This window comes from Hylobates moloch, unplaced genomic scaffold (assembly GCF_009828535.3).
Source record: "Hylobates moloch isolate HMO894 unplaced genomic scaffold, HMol_V3 SCAFFOLD_7, whole genome shotgun sequence".
In the NCBI taxonomy this organism is placed as follows: domain Eukaryota; kingdom Metazoa; phylum Chordata; class Mammalia; order Primates; family Hylobatidae; genus Hylobates; species Hylobates moloch.
The window spans coordinates 6,030,251-6,051,722 of record NW_026652282.1 but is presented as its reverse complement, the minus strand read 5'-3'; the positions used below and the strand labels follow the sequence as shown (position 1 = coordinate 6,051,722).

The window sequence follows — 21,472 nt, the reverse complement described above, 5'->3', positions numbered from 1 at the left end:
AGATTCTCTGTTCTAGAAGGAAAACATGCGGAAAACAAACATTATTCCAGATTTTTCTGTCACCAAAATCAACAAAAGACACTTCTGGTTTTATACAGTACTAGCCAAAGACAAGAGAAATTAGAGCTTCTAAGAGCAATCCTGTGCTCATCATTACACTGTTACAGTTGTGTGGGTATATAAGTATAAAATACGATGCTTAGACAGAGAAGCGTTGTAGTATTTTATTTTATTTTACTTTATTTTATTTTATTTTAAAGATACAGTACTTTCAAACTACTCGATAATACATAGCGTGGATTTCCCCAGTCCTGCTTCCACACGTGAGCTACCAGCAAGTTGTCTCAGGCTGTGAGAATGGATAAGGACAACTGGAAGCAATGGTGTTCTTCTCAGCCGGAACCTGGTGTGGTCAGTGGGCAGCCTGACAATCGAAACTCATTCATCTTCCTGTGTAAGTCCTTTCACATGGAGTCCAACCCTTGGGCAGAACCCCAGATTTTCTTCAGTACTTCACATGTTCTCTCGTTGGCCTGTTCCAGATCCCTCTTCATGTTGCAGGTCACGAAGGCTTTGGATTCGTCCAGCACTAGTCGATTACATGAGACAAGCTTCTTAATCTGAGCCACCAGTTTCCTGAGTGAAGGTCCAGGACACAAACAGCTGGGAGACAAGGTCGTTGCCACATGCCTCCTGTGTGATCAGCTTCCACCCACTGAGCATCATCTCCCTTGCAGCTGGTCGTCCCATTATATTTGGAAATGTAATGGTAGATCAGCTATCTGGAACCTGTGCGGAGGTAGCAGAGGGTGTTGGAAACCAAGTCTTTTCATTAGCCTAAACCATATCACAAAGAGGCAATACGGATGCTCCTAGTCGAACGGCTGGGCCATTGACTGCTTCAGTAATAGACAGCTTAAGTTAAATGATAGCATTCATGAAGTTCCTTCCATCCAACTACGAAACAGACCCCAACGTGGGCCCAATCTCACCTACTCTGTACGTCAGACACCAGACGAGATTGGGAGCGTTCACGGTGGTATGGCTGTAGGTTATACACGATGTTTCTGGTAGCTTCTGCCGTTTTAATACTTGCTCTCTTTCAGTCCTCTGTCAAACATCATAAAACATAAATAAGGTCAAGTGCACCACAGAAGACCTGACCTGAGGCCCTGAGCAGTACAAGCTTGCTGTACGTTCTGGAGTCAGTACTCCCGAATAAATAGCGTGAATGTTCCCACTCCTGCTTCCAAGCATAAGCTACCAGTCAGCTTGTTTCAGGCTGTGAGAATGGATAAGGACAACTGGAAGCAATGGTGTTCTTAGCCAGAACCCGGTGTGGTCAGTGGCAGCCTGACACTCGAAACTCATTCATCTTCCTGTGTAAGTCCTTTCACATGGAGTCCAACCCTTGGGCAGAACCCCAGATTTGCTTCAGTACTGCACGTGTTCTCTCGTTGGCCTGTTCCAGATCCTTCTTCATATTGCAGGTCACCAAGGCTTTGGATTCGTCCAGCACTATTGGATTACATGAGACAAGCTTCTTAATCTGAGCCACCAATTTCCTGAGTGAAGGTCCATGACCGTTTCCAAATGCCTCCTGTGTGATCAGTTTCAACCCACTGATCATCGTCTGGCTTGCAGCTGGTCGTCCCATTATTTTGGAAATGTAATGGTAGAACACCTATCTGGAATCTTCCCAGAGGGAAAGAGGGTGTTGGAAAGCAAGTCTTTTCATTAGCCTAAACCATATCACAAAGAGGCAATAAGGATGCTCCTATTCGAATGGCTGGGATATTGGGTGCTTCAATAGTAGTGAGTAAGCGGAATGATAGCGTTCACGAAGTTCCTCCCATCGAAGTACTGAACAGGCCCTACCCTGGGCCCAATCTCGTGTACCTTGTACTTCAGTGACCAGATGAGACTGGACTGTTCGCTGTGCTGTGGTCGTAGATTATGTACGACGTTTCTGGTAGCTTCTGTTCTGCCATTTTAATGCTTTCTCTTTTTCTGTCATGTTCAGGGTCATATGGTCATCTATTATTCGCGATGTTTCAGATAACTTCTTTCACTTCAGTAACAGGTTTTTTGAACTGAATAATAGTATTCACAAAGTTCCTTATGTCCAAGCACTATACAGGGCCGATACTGCTTAGCTTCTGATATCTGAAGAAATCCGGCGTGTTCCGGGTGGTATGGCCATGGATTATTCACGAAGTTTCTGTTAGCTTCTGCCTATTTAACACTTTCTTTTTTTCTGTCTCTTTCAGAGTAGTATGGCCATAGATTGTTTACGACGTTTCTGATAGCTTCTCCCATTTTAATGCTTTCTCTTTTTCTGTCATCTGTCAAACGCCGTATAAAATAAATAAAGTCAAGTCCACAACAGAAGACACTGTTAAAGGCGCTGAGCAGTACAAGCTTGCTGTAGTCGGCAGTAGCTGTTCTCAGAGCTGGTAGACTTTTTTCATTACAACTGTATTTACTGAGTTTTTCCCTGTTGATCTAGTGAATAAGATGTGGGTGAAGCCATCTTGTTTCCCGACCACAATAACTCTGTATCCATAGGCACTTTCTGTTTGCCTCACACTGGAATGCAATCGTTTGTTAAAAGGCTGTTCTCTTCTGTTGTCAATAAATTTCCTTTTGCTGACAGTTACTCCTGTAACAGATGTCTGTATGTTGGTTGTCCCACTGGCTGTTAATGCGTCCATGAATGTAGATGTAGCTTTCCTGTTAACGAGTAGGCCTGTGGCCATGGCTGCACTCACGGGGCCGTGCACCTGACGCACTAGCAGGTGTATCCAGGCTTGCTCCCCATCCTGGCCTTCTCAGCACCAGGGCCCAATAAAGCTTTGTCTGGCTTTTCCGCTACCACTTTGGGCACTACCATTCCTCCTGACCCTGCTCTATGGGGTCCAGTTTTTTGGGGCTCTCGCTCTGAAAGCCATCCACTGCGTCCTGCTTAATGGGGCTCTTAGGCATGAAGATCTTGATACCTGACTTCACTAGGTCCCTTTTCATCTGGCTGCAGAGAGACGGAGCTGTGTTCTTCCTGAACTACTGGCTGGTAGCAGGCAGCTGGCTGTTTTTGGATTCGTGGTCTCTCCCAATCACTGGTGCCTTAGGAGAGGACTTAGAAAAGCTGCTGTTTGTGGATCTGGAGATTTGTTTCCTAGTATTGTTGGGAGAGGACCTGTTTGTTCTGGTCAATGTGCTCTCCTTCTGCCTTTCCGTGTGGTGTCTGTTGAAGTCGTGGATGTATTCCTGACAGTTCACGAGGTGCTGCTCTGATTCCCAAGTGTCGTCCTTGTTGTAGCCTTTTCACTGAACCAAATACTCTGTCTTCCCTTTTTAATTTTTCCTTTTGTCAACAATCTTTTCAATCTAACCTGCCTCAGTTGGCATAGACCAATGTAATTCAGTTCGCTCCTCCTCAAATTTAAACAGTTCGTCACTGATGGCAAGTAGTACCCAAGATAAGACTCTTCAGATGAAGAATCACAGCTTTTTCCCATCTCAGGAGAACAATGACTAAAATTTTAAGTTTGCAGTCCTACACTTTTCCCAATTTAAATGCTTTTGCTAATAATCATATCACCTCTATCAAAAATCTTCCTGAATTTTATTGTTATGCATAATCCTTTAATTATTATTATTAATTAGTATTTTTAGAGATAGGGTCTCACTGTGTTGCCCAGGCTGGAGTGCAGTGGTTATTCACAGGTGCTCTCCCACTATTGATCAACACATGAGTTTTGACCTGTTTCATTTCCATCCTGGGACAGTTCACCCCTCCTTAGGCAACCTGGTGGTCCCCTGCTCCTGGCAGGTCTCTATCTATCTATCTATCTATCTATCTATCTATCTATCTATCTTTTATTTATTTATTTTTTGAGTTGGAGTTTCGCTCTTGTTGCCCAGGCTGGAGTTCAGTGGCACCATCTCAGCTCACTGCAACCTCTACCTCCCGAGTTCAAGCAATTCTCCTGCCTCAGCCTCCCAAGTAGCTGCGATTACAGGCACCTGCCACCACTTCAGGCTAATTTTTCTATTTTTTGTAGAGATGGGGTTTTGCCATGTTGACCTGTCTGGTCACGAATTCCTGACCTCAGGTGATCTACATGCCTTTGCCTCCCAAAGTGCTGGGATTACAGGCATGAGCCACTGTGTCAGGCCAAAACCACCATGTTGATACCAAACTTAGTGCAGACACTTGATCGGCATAGTATGCTACAGCCCGGAGCCCCTGGGCTCAAGTGATTCTCCCACCTCAGCCTCCTGATAGCTGAGACTACAGGCGTGCCCCACCCTGCCCAGCAGCACTCTTTTATTTTTATTTCATAACTGTTTTCTGTCTATTAGAATAAGTTTGGCGAGGGTTTGGAATCAGTGTATATAAGGCGGTTTCAGTCTGTAGCTGCTGCATTGCCCTGCTCAGCTCACCCAGTCCCTTATCGGTGGACATTTCCTTTATTTCTTGCCTTCTGTTACTCAAACAATGGCATAATGAATGTCTCTACATATGTGTTATTTTGCACATAGGTATTACTGCAGGAGGATTCTCAAAGAAGTGTAGTTGGATTAGAGGAGTATAAGCTTTAAACGGTTCTCAGATATTGCCAAATACGTTACTGGGTTTGTATCATTGGCATTTACCTTCCCCTTGGGGATTTTTCACTGGATACTGTTGCCCCATCCACATGGCCTAAGAGACACTCTGGCCAACAATGGAAGCATGGACCTTTCGCTAATATCCCACAGCACACGTAACGTGGCTGGGATGGAGTGGCATTTGAAACCACGTTTCATTAAAGGGAAACAGAGAGAAACTGTGTGCAACAAGAACATCTTGATTCTACTCCACGGCTCTCTCCCCATCTGCCCAGTCTTTGGCTTGCCTCCATGTGGTGGGCACTGTCTTAATGTCTACCATCTGGGATCTATGCCTGTTATTGTTTTTATTTTATTTTACTTTTTTTAGAGACAGGGTCTCACTCTGTTGCCCAGGCTAGAGTGCAATGGGGTGAACATAGCTCACTGGAGCCTTGACCTGCCAGGCTCAAGGAATCCTCCTGCCTCAGCCTTCCCTGCAGCTGGGACTACAGGTGCACACCACCACATCTGGCTATTTTGAAATTTTTTATAGAGACAGGGTCTCACTAGGTTGCCCAGGCTGGTCTGGAACTCTTGGACTCAAGCGATCCTCCCACCTTGGCCTCCCAAAGCTCTGGGATTACAGGTATGAGCCATCATGACCGGCTTGTTATTATTATTATTATTATTGAGACGGAGTTTTGCTCTTGTTGTCCAGGCTGGAGTGCAATGGCTCGATCTCTGCTCACTGCAACCTCTGCCTCCTGGGTTCAAGTGATTCTCCTGCCTCAACTTCCCAAGTAGCTGGGATTACAGGTGCGCACCACCACGCCCAGCTAATTTTTGTATTTTTAGTAGAGACGGGGTTTCGCCATGTTAGCCAGGCTGGTCTTGAACTCCTGAACTCAGGTGATCCTCCCACCTCGGCCCCCCAAAGTGCTGGGATTGCAGGCATGAGCCATTGTGCACGGCTTGGCTTGTTATTTTTTTTTAAAACACTGACTGACATTTACTCTGGGCCACGTACTGTGTCATTTTGTATCATTGCTCCATTTTTGTGAATGATTTTTGTATCACTTAGGATGCTTTTGAGTGTTAGTGACAGAACCTCAATCCATACTGGCTTAAACAATGATACTTTTCTATAACTAGAGCACTGTGCTGTGGTTTAGATACATATGGCAGCTCTACTCTTGGAAGCCTAGAGGAAGGTGGGTGTAGGCGCCACCAATGGTGCCAATCAAGGGTCCAGACCCTTTCCATCTCTCCTATCTGCCCTTCTCTGTGGCTTGGCTCTACTTTCTGGGCGGGCTCCCCGCATGGTGCCAGATTCCCAAAGCTGTTCTTGGTATTGCATCCAGACATTGTTAAGTCCCAAGACAGAAGACGGACTTTTTTTTTTTTTCCTGTTTTCTTCTTAAAAGACAGGAGGCTTTTTTCAGAAGCTCACCCCCCGCCCCCAACAGCCAACATCCCTTCCCAGCTTCAAGGTCAGAACTGAGTCATGGGCTCACGTTTAAGTCAATCATAGGCAAAGGAAATGGGACTGTTATGCCTGTTATGAGTGACTGGGACCACTCAAGGTTCACCTTTGAGCTGGGGGTTGGCTTGGCATCCTTTGACCCATGATGAGACGGAGTGGGCCCCGAGTACAGTTAGGGTCTTGCTGGCCCGGGGGGCAGCGTTGAGGAGGGAGATGGGAGTTGGGGGCGGCAACAGGGTCTGCTCAGCTAGACATAATAGCAGCGAATTCCATCCTTGCAATAATCCCACAAGGACGGCGTGTTCATTTCCTGTGACACTGCTGTAACAGCCACAGACCAAAAACTTATTTTCTCACAATTCTGGAGGATAGAAGTCCAAAATCAAGGGCCACACTCTGTGCAGAACGCTTCCTTGCCTCTTCCTATCTTCTGACGCTTCTGGGCATTCCTCGGCCTGTGACAGCATAGCTCAAATCTCTGTCTCCGTCTTCACTCCCTGTGTGTATGTCTGGCTCCTCTGTTTCTGTGTCCAAATTTCCTTCTTCTTATAAGGATACCAGCCATAGGATGAGGGCCCACTCTAATCCAGTACATCACCTGCATTTCATTCCGTTGGCAAAGACCTTTGTTGGCAAATAAAGGTACATTCACAGGTACTGGGGGTTGGGACTTGGATGTAACATATTTTTGGAAGGGATCCAGTTTAACCCAGTACAGAAGGTCCTATTTATATCCCTGATTTGCTGTTAGGAAGTTATAGTGCAAGAGCCTAAGTAGCTAGTATGTGGTAGAGATGTCTTTGGACCCAGCTAGTTTTATCCCTCCGTTCTGTGCTCATAGCCATTTCACCACACTGATAAGGTGAATGGCAGAGTGACCAAGATCCGTGAGATCATTATATTTTTTGTTGTTGTCAAATGACTGCATAATGCATTCCACGAATATTTATTGAACACCTACTATGTAACAGTCACTTTCTTTTTTTTTTTGAGGCGGAGTCTTTGTCGCCCAGGCTGGAGTGCAGTGGCGTGATCTTGGCTCACTGCAAGCTTCATCTCCTGGGTTCACGCCATTCTCCTTCCTCAGCCTCCCGAGTAGCTGGGACTACAGGCACCCGCCACCACACCCAGCTAATTTTTTTGTATTTTTAGTAGAGACAGGGTTTCACCATGTTAGCCAGGATGGTCTCGATCTCCTGACCTCGTGATCCACCCGCCTCGGCCTCCCAAAGTGCTAAGATTACAGGTGTGAACCACTGCACCCGGACTGACCTACCTACCTTCCTTCCTTTCTTTTTTAGACAGAGTCTCACTCTGTCACCCAGGCTGGAATGCAGTGGCATGATCTCGGCTCACTACAACATTTGCCTCCTGGGTTCGAGCAATTCTCTGCCTCAGCCTCCTGAGTAGCTGGGATTACAGGCGCCCGCCACCATGCCCGGCTAACTTTTGTATTTTTAGTAGAGGCGGGGTTTCACCATCTTGGCCAGGCCAGTCTTGAACTCCTGACCTCGTGATCCACCTGCCTCAGCCTCCCAAAGTGCTGGGATTGCAGGCGTGAACCACCGTGCCTGGCCTTAACAGTGATTTTCTTGTACATGGGGCTACAGCATAATCAAAACAGAGTTCTTGTTCTCTGCATTTGAGGGAAAAAATGAAATTGTGCCTGTTGAGCACTGAAAACAGGGCCCTCGATATATTTCTGCCCATTCAGGTGGGGAAATGGAGAATGTGGTGAGTGTTGTTTCTGCCGTGCCCTGTCCTGCTCCTCACCAGACTTCTTGCTGGGGAGATGCACACAGCAATTACACAGACCAGGATAATCTCCCTCCTGCCTCCAGGAGCATGGGACACAATATTTATTGCTATCAAGAAGCAAGTCATTAAAAGCACACTTTTGGCCGGGCGCAGTGGCTAACGCCTGTAATCCCAGCACTTTGGGAGGCCAAGGTGGGAGGATCACTTGAGCCCAGGAGTTTGAGACCAGCCTGGGCAACATAGTGAGACCCCGTCTCTGCCAAAAATACATATAAAAAATTATGTGTGTGGCGTGCATTATCGGTGTGATGGTGCATACCTGTAGTCCCAGCTACTTGGAAGTCTGAGGCAGGGAGGATCCCTTGAGCCCAGGAGTTTGGAGGCTGCAGCGAGCTATGATCACACCACTGCACTCCAGCCTGGGCAACAGAAGGAGGGACCCTGTCTCTAAGAAAAACAAAAAGAAAAACAATCCAAACAAATGTGACTAAGGGTCATGAGAGAGAGGAGCTGGGAGGGAGGGAGCCACACTCTTTGGCCAGTCTTAACAGATGCCACAGCCCAAGCCACAAGTCTCAGATCTGAGGCCAACATAAAGAGATTGGACAGGAAACACTGCTGTCTATATAAATGTTGATTCTCATTAGTGATTCTGAGTTCCAGCAGGCTCTGCAAAGAAATCCCATAAATAAAGGCATCCAGTCCCACCTTATCCACGCCTGCTTGGGAAATTCTTGCTCATCAGAGCTCTGCCAAATGAAAGCTCACATTGTTTTCTGGACTTCTTTGACTCTTGACAAATACCTCTTAGAAGTTCTCTTTCTCTCTCGCTCTTTCTCTCTCTTTTTCTTCCACCAGTCACCTATTATTTCTAATCCAGGATTTCTGTGTAGAATAAATGAATTAATGTTCAATCACTTAAGGCAAGGTGTTCCAAGATTTTTGAGACTACTGATAGATCTCATCAGAATCCCAAATAGTAGGTATGCAAATATAGTTTTCTTTGGAACTCAAATAGGGGGATAAAAATAAAACTGTTAAAAGTTAGTTGCATCTTCTCTGGAAACCTGGAAAACAGCACTGTGACCCAGAAGTCACACTTGGGCATTTATAGTAGAGAGATGAACACTTAGGTTAACATGAACTCCTGCCCATGAATGTCCATAGCAGCCGAAGTTTTAATAGCCAAAAAAATGCCAGCAGCCCTGATGTCCTTCCATGGGCAAATGGTGGTACATTTGCAGCATGAAAAAGAAACATACTATTTATTTATACACACAACTTAGATGAATCTCCAGGGAATTACACTGAGTATAAAAAGCCAATCTCCTCAAAGGTCATATATTGTATGATTCCATTTATATAACATCCTTAAAATAACAAAATTATAGAGATGGAGAACAGATAGTTGATTGCCTGGGGTTGGGAAAAGACAAGGAGGATGTGACCATAAGGGGTGACATGGGAGGCTTCCCTTGTGGTTATAAAATGGTTCTGTGTCTTTTTTTTTTTTTTTTTTTTTGAGACGGAGTCTTGCTCTGTTGCCCAGGCTGGAGTGCAGTGGTGCGATCTCGGGTCACTGCAACCTCCGCTTCCTGGGTTCAAGTAATTCTCCTGCCTCAGTCTCCTGAGTGGCTGGGACTACAGGCACGCGCCACCACGCCCAGCTAATTTTTGTATTTTTAGTAGAGACGAGGTTTCACCATGTTGGCCAGGCTGGTCTCAAACTCCTGACCTCAAGTGATCCACTCGCTTCGGCCTCCCAAAGTGCTGGGATTGGTTCTGTGTCTTGATAGTGGTGGGGGATTATATGAATCTATATCTGCAGTGTCATTTCATAAAATTGTACACAAAGACATACACATATCATGAGTGTATGAAAAGATGTGAAATCCATATGATGTCTGCAGACTAATTGTATTAAGCCTTTGTTGATTTCCTGGGTTTGAAATGCCCTATAGTTGTGAGATACCACCACTGCAGGAAGTTGGGTGATGGGCACAAGAGGCTTCTCTGTATCATTTTTTGCAACTTCCTATGAGTCTATAATTATTTCAAAATGAAAAGTTTTTTAAAATTTGGTAGAAAAACATTGACTCCTAAGGAAATCATCAAAGAGATTCGTTGAATAAGTTCATAGATGTGCTCTGCAAAAACTTTACCAGGGGCCAGGCGCAGTGGCCCAGGCCTGTAATCCCAGCACTTTTGGAGGCCGAGGCGAGCGGATCACCTGAGATCAGGAGTTCGAGACCAGCCTGGTCAACATAGTGAAACCCTGTCTCTACTAAAAAATACAAAAAAATGAGCCACACGTGGTGGCAGGCACCTGTAATCCCAGCTACTTGGGGGGTTGAGGCAGGAGAATAGCTTGAACCCGGGAGGCGGAGGCTGCAGTGAGCCGAGGCCATGCCATTCATTGCACTCCAGCCTGACCGACAAGAGCAAGTCTCTGTCTAAAAAAAAAAAAGTTTACCAGGCAGTGGGTATCATTTTCTGCTCCTTCCAGCTTATCAGAAAAAGGTTCAGCAGGCCATATTAATATAAGCTAGTGCCTAATGTAGCTTTGTCTACAAATTACATTTTCTGGCTGGGCATGGTGGCTCATGCCTGTAATCCCAGCACTCTGGGAGGCTGAGGCAGGAGGATTGCTTGAAGCCAGGAGCCGAAGACCAGCCTGGGCAACAAAGTAAGATACCTGTCTCTACGAAAAATGAAAAAATTAGCCAGGCATGGTTGTGCACACCTGTAGTCCCAACTACTCCGGAGGCTGAGGCAGGAAAATTGCTTGAGCCCAGAGGTTGAGGCTGCAGTGAGCCGTGTTCAAACCACTACATTCCAGTCTGGGTGACAGGATGAGACCCTGTCCCCAAAAATAAATAAATAAAATAAAAATCGCATTTTCTCAAAGCCTCCACTACTACAGAGGAAAACCAAAAGCCAAACATACAATGAAGACTTGATCACTCAGAGTCTTGGTCTGCAAACAGCAAGGGGCATTTACATTCACATAGTTGATGAATTTTCTATCTTTTCTATTCACCCCCCTTCTCTCTGGAAACACACAGTGGTTGAGTGTGCCCACTCTCCAGGCTCATTCCCAGGCCTGACCAGCATTAGGAAGCTCAGACACTTGCTTCATTGCATCTGAATTCCACTGCAATAGCTTGGCCTGCTTTCCTCTGTATGGCCAGAAATGCTTCTGGTGAACTCTCATTGAATAATTAATTTCTAGTTTTAAATAATTCACGAGTCCTGGCTGGTATAATTGCTGAGGACCAAAGAATTAATTTGTTGGATGGTTTTCCTTTCTTCTTTGCCTGGAGGCAGGGCTGCACACTGTTGTCTGGAACATAAGTGAGCAGCCTCTAACTAGGCTGGTTCCTCAGTGATATCTGATCACTTAATGGCAGGACAGTCGTGATCATAACGCTGCCGTGGAGCAAAGCAGGGATTGCGATCTTGGCCCCGACCCACAGCTACTTCCTCAGCAGCCACTCAGTGCTCCGGGATAATGTTGGCAGTGAGGGCCAGGCAGACCATTGATGAATAAAATCCATCCATGCACGGTAGCTCACGCCTGTAATCCCAACACTTTGGAAGGCCGAGGCGGGTGGATCACTTGAGCCCGGGAGTTCAAGACCAGCCTGGGCAACATAGTGAGACCTCAACTCTACAAAAGTTTTAAAATTAGCTGGGCGTGGTGGCGCGTGTCTGTAGTCCCAGCTACTCAGGAGGCTGAGGTGGAAAAATCTCCTGAGCCCAGGAGCTGAAGGCAGCAGTGAGCTATGATCGTGCCACTGCACTCTAGCCTGGGTGACAGAGGGAGAACTTGTCTCTAAGAAAATAAAATAAAATTTTAAAAAATCAAAACACGATCCCAAACCCTTGGTTTAGAAGAGGTTGGCCAGCTACTGCCCGTGGGTCAAATCCATCTTGCTGCCTATTTTTGTAAATAAAATGTTATTGGCACATGCCTACACCCATTCTTGTAACAGATTGTCTGTGGTTGCTTTCGGCTACAATGACAAAATTGAGTGGTTGCAACAGAGACTGCATGGACAGCAAAGCCTAAAATGTTTATTCTCTGGTCCTTTACAGAACAGGTTTGCAGCTCCCTGACTTGGGACGTTATTAAGCTCTAGGGAGCCTCCAGGTTGAATAGGGCTTTTCTCTCAGCTCTTGTTTATCTTAAGGAGAGGAGTGAGGGAAGAGAAATAAATAAGCAAAAGATGATAATTCCTTGCAGGGTTCTGGCCCTTTTTAAAAATTTTTATTAATTTTTTAAGAGACAGGGTCTTGCTATGTTGCCCAGGCTGGAGTGCACTGGTGTGACGGTGGCTCACTGAAGCTTTGAACTCCTGGGCTCAACGATCCTCCCACCTCAGCCTCCTGAGTAGCCTCCTGAGACTACAGGCACACCACCACTGCTGGCTTATTTATTGATTTATTTGTATTTATTTATTCATTTATTTTGAGATGGAGTCTTGTTCTGTCGCCCAGGCTGGAGTGCAGTGGCACAATCTTGGCTCACTGCAACCTCTGCCTCCCAGGTTCAAGTGATTCTCCTGCCTCAGCCTCCCGAGTAGCTGGGACTACAGGTGTGTGCCACCATGCCCAGCTAATTTTTGTATTTTTAGTAGAGACGAGGTTTCGCCACGTTGGCCAGGCTGGTCTGGAACTCCTAACCTCAGGTGATCCGCCTGCCTCAGCCTCCCAAAGTGTTGGGATTACAGGCGTGAGCCACTGCACCCAGCCAAATTTTTTAATTTTTATTATTTGTAGAGACAAGGTCTCACCATATTGTCCAGGTTGGTCTCCAACTCCTGGGCTCAGGTGGTCTTTCCACCTCAGCCTCCCAAAGGGTTGGGATTACAGGCATGAGCCACCGCACCTGGTCAGCTCTGGGCCTCTGAAAATCTGAGATTAGGATCTGATCAAGCAGAAATCAGCTCCTGCAATTCAGGTGGGTCTAACCTGTCTTCTACCCAGCGGAACAAGGAGGTGATGAACATGAGCTTTGGGGTCAGAAGTACGCTCAAACTCCCACCCTGGCTCTTATTTGCTGTGGGTGTATCTGAACCCCTTGGTTTCCTCAGCTTATCAAACATAAGAATTCTCCCTTCTCCACTGGCTTATTAGCGTGTCCTGTGGGCTAACTGCTGTAGAGTGCTTACCGTGGGATCTGACACAGAGTGAATCATGGGGCACTTTGGTTGATTTTATGATATGACTGTTTCCCACAAGATAAAATTTAAAGGTATGGACAAATTGTAACTTTCACTGAAAAGTTATTTTGTGTCAGCATGGGGTGAGGGTTGCCCAAAGGGTAGCCCAGCTTTTTGGACTGGTTGATACGAGTTTTTCCATATGGACTCAACCCCTGTCTCCATCAGCAGAAAGCCAGAGCGCTTGGGATACACAGTTAAGTACAAAGTGGAAATCTATACTGCCCAAGAGTAAGATGCACACTTGCTGGTTTAAAGAGGGAAAAGAGATGTGAAAAAAGCAAAATCATTTCTTTTTCTTTTTCTAGAGACAGGATCTCACTCTGTTGCCCAGGCTGGAGTTCAGTGGTGTTATCACGGCTCACTGCAGCCTCAACTTCCTGGGCTCAAGTGATCCTCCCACTTCAGCCTCCCAAGTAGCTGGGACTACAGGGACGCACCACCATACCCAGTAACTAAGCCCTGTCATAACTTCTAGATGTTACTTCCAACTGTGAGCTTCCTCCCACCACTAACTACTATTCTGCTATTGTTTTCCCCAGAATTAAATGGTCTTAACTGTGCTTTCTGACTCTAGTCTTATAGCCCCTAATTCCCTGTGATGTAAAAACACAAATCTCATTTAAAAATTATGGTACAACATGCACAACAGAAAACTAACTGTCAGTGACATTTAGTGCATTCCCAGTGTTGTGCTAGTATCAATTGTCTATTTCCAGAATATTTTCATCACCTCCAAAGGGAACGCCATCCCCATTAAGCAGTCACTCCCCGTTGCCCTCCACCCGCAGCCCCTGGCAACACCGAATCCACTTTTCTGTCTCCATGGATTTGCTGACTCTGAATAGTTCACATAAATGGAGTTTTGCAGTGTGTTTTCCAGTGTGGCTTCTTTTACTTAGCATAATATTTTTGAGGTTTATCCACATTGTAGCATATATCAGTACTTTATTCCTTTTATACCAGAATAATATTCCATTGTAATACCACATTGCGTTTATCTATTCATCTACTGATGGACGTTTGGGTTGTTTCCCGTTTGGGGCTATTGTAGATAGCGCTGCTACAAACATTTGTGTGTCCATATTTGTTTGAGTACTGGTGCTCAGTTCTTGTGGGTACATACCCAGGAGTGGAATTGCTGGATCGTATGGTAATTCTGTGTTTAACAAATCGAGGAACTGCCAAGCTGTTTTCCAGAGCAGCTGCACCATTTTATGATACCACTCACATTCTTTCATAAATCCAAACAATGGCTTCCCATCGTCCTCCGGGTAATGTCCGGGTTTTTAACACGTCTGACAAGATCTTCAAGATCAGCCGTGCCCACCACAGCTGTGGTGCTCCTTGCTGCTGCTATAATACAGCCATGCGCCACTTAATGATGAGGATGTGTTCTGAGAAATGAGTCACTGGGCGATCCTGTCATTGTGTGAACATCACAGAGTGGACTTAGACAAATCTAGTTGGTAGGGCCTACTGCACACCTAGGCTCTCTGGTCTAGCCTGTTGCTCCTAGGCTAGTAACCTGGACAGCCTGTGACTGTACTGAACACTGTAGGCAACTGCAACACAATGGCGAGTATTTGTGAATCTAAATGTAGCTAAACATAGTAAAATATGCCATTATAGTCTTATGGGAACACTGGCCTATGTGATGGAAATGTTGTTATGCATTGTTACACCACCCCCTCTCACTTGGCTTATATGCTGTGTTCTCCCTACGGAACACTATATTTTTTCACGTAAGCCACTCGCCCTCTTGGATTTTCTCTAGGAAGCCTCTTCTGACCCCTAATGTCCCACATAGGTCCCTCTTTGCACTGCCCTGATCACAGCCTCCACTGCACTGTCCTGGAATTCCTTATTATTTGTCCTGTTTCTCTCACTAAACTGTAACCTCTATGAAGGCAGGAACAGTATCTGTCTTCTTGGTCACCATATTCCCAATTGACAGCACAAGGTAAGGGCTTAGTAAGTATTCGAATGAACTAAATTACCAGGTGCAACCATCACGCCATGACTAAAGCAAGACAGTAGAAGATGAAGAGGCTTAACACACATTTAATCCTGGATTAATGTACACTGACTAATCAGTGACCTATTTTCTGGTCTTTACTCCTCCTCCCTCTCCCCAACATCCCCATTTCTGTCTATTTTTTATTTATACATGTCCCAGTGGTGCTTAGTCTTGTGCTGGAATACTTAGAAGCCATGTTGCACTGAGATAAGATGTACAGGTTTGCCACAAAACTATTTAAAAATGTGATATGGTTAGATGCATACTCGTGTTAAGAACTAGATTCTCAGTTGGATGTGGTGGTTCATGCCTGTAATCCCATCACTTTGGGAGGCTGAGGTGGGAGGATAGCTTGAGGCCAGGAGTTCAAGACCAGCCTGACAATTATGATCCAAACAATTATTTATCCAGAATCATTATTGTTTGGTGAAATGAGTGTTACTTAACCCTTATGCGCAAGAAACACCTTTAAAAGGGCTTTTTCAGACCATAGTGAAATACCACTACACATGCATGGCCTGGCTGATGTTATTGACCATGTCCAAGGAAGGCCAAGGGGTAGAACAACCGGAATTCACATACACCGCAGAAGGAATTTATAGAGGGCAACCACACTGGAAAACTGGAAGTATGTTAAAAAGTTTTACGTACATCATTCCTATGCCCCAAAATTTTACCCCTGGGTAATTACCTAAGAGAAGTTAAAGTATATGGCTAGAACAGCCTGAGGAAAGCATGTTAATAGCAGTTTTATTCATAGTCACCAAAAGCTGGAAGCAGTCCAGGTAGTCTACCAATAGGAGAACAGTGACATCAGCCATAGAGTGGACTATCACTCAGCAATAAAAAGGAATAAGCTAGCTACACATGCAATGACACACAAGGATAGATTTCCAAAGCTTCTTGCTGAGTGAAAGAAGCCAATCACAAAATAGTGCACACAATTTGATTATATGAAATTCTGGGGAAAAAAAATGTTTAGCGACAGAAGGCAGATCAGTGGTTGCTTCTGGGTAGAGAGAGGATGGACTAAAAAAGGGTACAGGAGAACTGTGTGGGTGATGGAAATGTTCTGTTTTGGTGGAAGTGTGGGTTACATGGGTGTACACATTGTCAAAACTGATCCAAGTGTCCATTTATTTATTTATTGCAGAAACAAAATTTTACCGTATTGCCCAGGCTGGTCTTGAACTCTCAGGTTCAAGCAGTTCTCCTGCCTTTGCCTCCCAAAGTGCTAAGATTACAGGCATGAGCCACTGTGCCCAGCCTAAATGTCCATTTACACATATGCATTTTACCATAGGTAAACTAAACATCAATTTTTTAATTTGATTTTTTATTTTTTTATGTTTATTTTTTGAGACAGAGTCTCGCTCTGTCACCCAGGCTGGAGTGCAGTGGCACGATCTCAGCTCACTGCAACCTCTGCCTCCCGGGTTCAAGCGATTCTCCTGCCTCAGCCTCCCGAGTAGCTGGGACTACAGGCACGTGCCACCACGCCTGGCTAATATTTGTATTTTTAGTAGAGACGGGGTTTTGCCATGTTAGCCAGGCTGGTCTCAAGCTCCTGACCTCAGGTGACCACCCACCTCGACCTCCCAAAGTGCTGGCATTACAGGCGTGAGCCACTGCACCCGGCCTAAACATCAATTTTTAAAATGCCAAAAAAAGAAAAAAAAGAAAAATCCTTTGGGAGGCCAAGATGGGCAGATTACTTGAGCTCGTGAGTTTGAGACCAGCCTGGGCAACATGGCAAAACCCCGTCTCTACAAAACATACAATAATTAGCTGGGCATGGTGGCGTGCACCTGTAGTCCCAGCTACTTGAGAGGCTGAGGTGGGAGGATGGCTTGAGCCTGGGAGGTGGAAGTTGCAGTGAGCCGAGATGGTGCTACTGCACTCCAGCCTGAGCAATAGAGCCAGACCTTGTCCCTCCCCACCCCCCCAAAAAAAGGAAAATAAAAGCAATCATGCCACTTCTAAATAAGAAAGTGATTTATATAAATACCTGGTATCTTAAGGTTAGATCCATGTAACAATTTAACCCTTCAGCGTCTGTGACTACATTTTAGGTGGTGCTATTTGGTAGTATTCCTTTCTTTTTCTCCTCTATGATCATTTAATCTTTAAAAAATTGTTTTTAAGGATTTTTTTTTTTTTGAGACGGAGTCTTGTTCTGCCATCCAGGCTGGAGTTCAGTGGTGCAATCTTGGCTCACTGCAACCTCTGCCTCCTGGGTTCAAGTGATTCTCCTGCCTCAGCCTCCAGAGTAGCTGGGATTACAGGCACGTGCCACCACGCCCAGCTAAGTTTTGTATTTTTAGTAGAGATGGGGTTTTGCCATGTTGGCCAGGCTGGTCTCAAACACCTGACCTCAGGTGGTCCACCCGCCTCAGCCTCCCAAGGTGCTGGGATTACAGGAGTGAGCCACCATACCCAGCTGATTAAATTTTTTTAAATTAAAAATGCTACTGGTTTTGAGTAGTAGAGAAATAATTTTCAGAGCACCATTCTTGAATACACAGTAAAATTAAAAATTTTAAAAGTATTTGCATCAGTCAGCTCTTTCTTTTTAAACAAATGGTTCCAAAATTTTATGATGCAAAACAATCACCTTTATTTAGCTTGTAATTCCGTGGGTCAGCAATTTGGGCTGGGCTCAGCCAGGTGGCTCTTCGGGCCTTGGCTGAGCTCAGTTCTGCATTAGCAGTTACTTTCTTCCTTGTGCTGATTGAGTTATAAACCATGCCATTAGCAGCAGCTATGGCACCCAATAAATGGTCAAGGTTCTGGATTATTTTTCATTTTCAAGAGGGATGCAGATTTCATTATAGTCTCAAATAGGCATGACTAAAATGCAGAAATCAAGATGTTAACTTTATTCTCCTCTCCAATGCCATACTTTCTGTCTTAAAAAGGAATCTCTTTTCAACTTGGCTTCTTCTATAAAGTAGGATTGGAAAGTCTCTTCGTAATAAAAGTTAGCTGCTTTGTCCTCCTTTGAATTTATGATTAACAGTAGAGAAAGCTTGATATACTTCTGCAAATATGCAAAAAAAAAAAAAAAAATCCCTGTGGAAATTCATGCCAGGAGCTAACATTATTGCAGGAAGCATCTGATGATGCTGAAAACATCACCCTCAACTTCAGTATAAAAATCTATATTTTTTAGTATGAATATGGATTAGGGTTTGACAATTACTTAACAAAAATGAATAGAAAGATTAAAATGGCTGAAAATGAACCACCATTGCCTATTTTATATTTTAAGGAGTCATAACAAGAAATGGATATGCTTCCTTGTTAAAAATGAAAATTATCTGCCTGAACATTCAGAAGAAAAGCATAATGAGAAGCACATTTTTAAAGTACCTTTTAAAATCTAGCTGATTTTGTTTTTATCATTTATCTAATATATATAATAGTGACTTCCCCATCTGTTACAATAGACACAAATCATGTTTTAAAAAAAATCCACCCGAGACTACGAGAGATTGTAAAAGTCATTTCAACTCTGAACATGTGCATTAAGTTTTAATGCTAACAGCTGATAATCCTGACATTCACATTTCATTTGCACTTATGTAAAGATATATTTTCTCTGCAGGGGGGCCATGGTAATTTTTTTTTCAGTGTCAAGGCAAATGATCTCAGTAAGATGGTTTTTCTAAAAATCATTTATTCTGTAAGAGGTGGAAAGTTGTCATGGACATGGCAGGGGAGTTGAAAATTCCCCCTATATAGAGGATAAAAATGCAGATTCAGGGAAAAGGAAAGCAGAAACACAGAGGGTTCTCTCCCTGCCCCCACTGAGGATCAATATTTAATCTTTTCTGCTTGAGAACTCTGATCCAGTTAGCTAGGTAATCGAGACTGTGCTATGCTGTCCTATGCCCGTTCCCTTCTCTTCTCTCAGTTTTTTTCCACAAAGATATTATTTTCAGAAGGGTCAGATTGCTGTTTTGTAGAGCAATTGATTTAGCTTTCACATGTTACATTTATGAACCAAACAGGAAAAAAATATACCTTAATTATATCTACTTTGGTCCCTCTATTTTACCATCTAGAGTTTGTCTGTGCTTGTCAAAGCTGCATCCTCTTTTTAGACCATAAGAGAAAAAAGTCTGTTACATTCTGCAGCAATGAGCAAAAATACCCACACTCTGTCTTGCTGAATTATCATTATTTTAAAATATTAATCTATGCAAGTTTTCTTTATGCCTCAGCTGGGCTCTTAGTTTGATACTGTCTAGATTTAGGTTTTCCCAAAAGCAGACCAGAGACAGGATTTGAGTGCAAGTAGTATATGTGTGAGCTAATCCCAGGAGACACCCATAAGGGAGTTGGGAAGTGAGACAGGGAAGGGAATACAGCCAATGAGGAGGGATTCCCAAGCCTGTGACCACTGCTGGCAACAGGAGCCCAATCTGCTGGGGACCTCTGGGAACAATGTAGAACATGCCTCAGAGTCATCCCACCTGAGGGGCAAGGGAGCTGGGGTATTTATACCCCAACTGCCAAGGGTCATTTGTTGAGTGCTGTTTCTAGGAGCCCAACTTTTCAGCCCTTGTGGCTTGTCTTGCACATAGCTAGGCATGTTCCTTTGTGTGTCAAGGTTGGGGGCGACATAATATGGACAGGACTCAATAGCATCAGTTACTACACAGCACTACCAGACTGTTCTGCATAGAAGCCCTAAGAAAGAAATACTTCCTTGTGGTTCTTTCAGGACAAAGATGACCAACTGAAGAATGACACAGAGGGATAAAATTGAAGTGCCTTTCAATAATTGCAAATGAAAACATGAGTATATGTTGGCAAGGCTGGCTGTGTAACTGCAGAGTCCAGTGCAAAACACAAAAGAAAGGTTTCTTGTTCCAAAAGCAAGAAAAAGTGTGAGGTATCTGGATCAGGGTGGGGGAAAGGCTCACCCTTGCCACACCCCACCAAGTTGTCCATTGAGTGTACCCATGGCCTGTGCAACTGTAGTGGCCCACAGAGTTGGCCCTATTTATTGGATACATTATCAAGATTTGTGCTATGGTTTAGTGAGAGAGTTAGTCAAGTTGGAAGATGCTAACTGCGCTCAACCTGGGAACTGAGATACTCTGACTTGTGAATGTTTTGATGGTATAGGACAGGGGTCAGCAGGCCTGTTTTGTCAAGCACCAGATAGTAAATATGTTAGGTTTTGAGAACCAGATGGCCTCTGTCCAGAGACAAGAACTAAATGAGCCAGCATGGTTGCATTCCCATAGAACTTTATTTATAGATGCTGAAATTTGAATTTCAGAAAATTTTCCTGTGTCATGAAATAGTATTCTTCTTCTGATTTTTAACCCTTTAAGAAAAGGCCAGTTGCAGTGGCTCACACCTGGAATCCCAGCACTTTGGGAGGCCAAGGCAGGAAGATCTCTTGAGCCCAGGAGTTTGAGACCAGCCTGGGCAACATAGGGAGACCTCATCTCTACAAAAAAATAATAATAAATTAGCTGGGCGTGGTGGTTCATGCCTATAGTTCCAGCTACTCAAGAGGCTGAGGCAGGAGGATTACTTGGGCCTAGGGGGTCGAGGCTGCAGTGAGCCATGATCAAACCACTGCACTGCAGCCTGGGCAGCAGAGTGAGACACTGCCTGAAAAATTAATAATAATTTAATTTAATTTAAAAATGTAAAAATAACTCATAGCTCATGAGCTGTACAAAAACAGACAGTGGGCTGGAGTTTGGGCCCCAGGCTACAGTTTGCTGACCCCTGGAATCGGAGATTCACAGCATTTATGGATTTAGTGATTGAAGAATCAATACTCTGGGAGTGGCCCTGGGTTCCGAGCAGCTGAAGTGTTGTTTTGGCTGCAGTCAGTTATGTTGCGGGTACAGTGGGACAGTGTGCTGCAGTGAGCCACTCAGCAGATGACTGAGACCAGCCATGTGTGGGCAACACTATTGCAACTTGACTTTGCGTTCCTTCTCTTGTCACAAATGCAGTTAAGTCTTGAGAAGTCATACTGTCTTGCATTGCAAGGGGAAAAACATTATGCTTTGGAGACATCTGTAAACCTGAAGACATCTGAAGGTTTGGGGCCCAATTCCTTTCAGAGGTCAAGGTTCTGCCACCGCAGTCAGGAAGACAACCCTGCTTCAGTCCCGTTCCACAGGCAGCCTCATCCTTTTTTCCTCACCTGCCCCGAGTGCCCTCTTCTCAGGTCAGGCAAGTGAACTTGGGTTCCCCTAAATACAGTGAAATTGATTCATTTTGGCTGCAAGATACAGAGGCCCCAAATTTGCATAAGCCAGGCAGAAGCTCATGTCTCTCTCAGGTTAAAGTTGGGGCAGAGGTTCAGAGCTGCTGCAGTGTTCTAGCAAGGAGCAGAGAGCCAGGCTCTTTCTT

At 44.7% G+C, this 21,472-nt stretch overlaps 1 pseudogene; it reads right to left on the bottom strand.

The window, feature by feature from the left end:
- Positions 1 to 464: 464 nt before the first annotated feature.
- The window catches only part of LOC116812256 (chromodomain Y-like protein), a 33,116-nt pseudogene continuing 12,108 nt past the window's right edge, over positions 465 to 21,472 (bottom strand).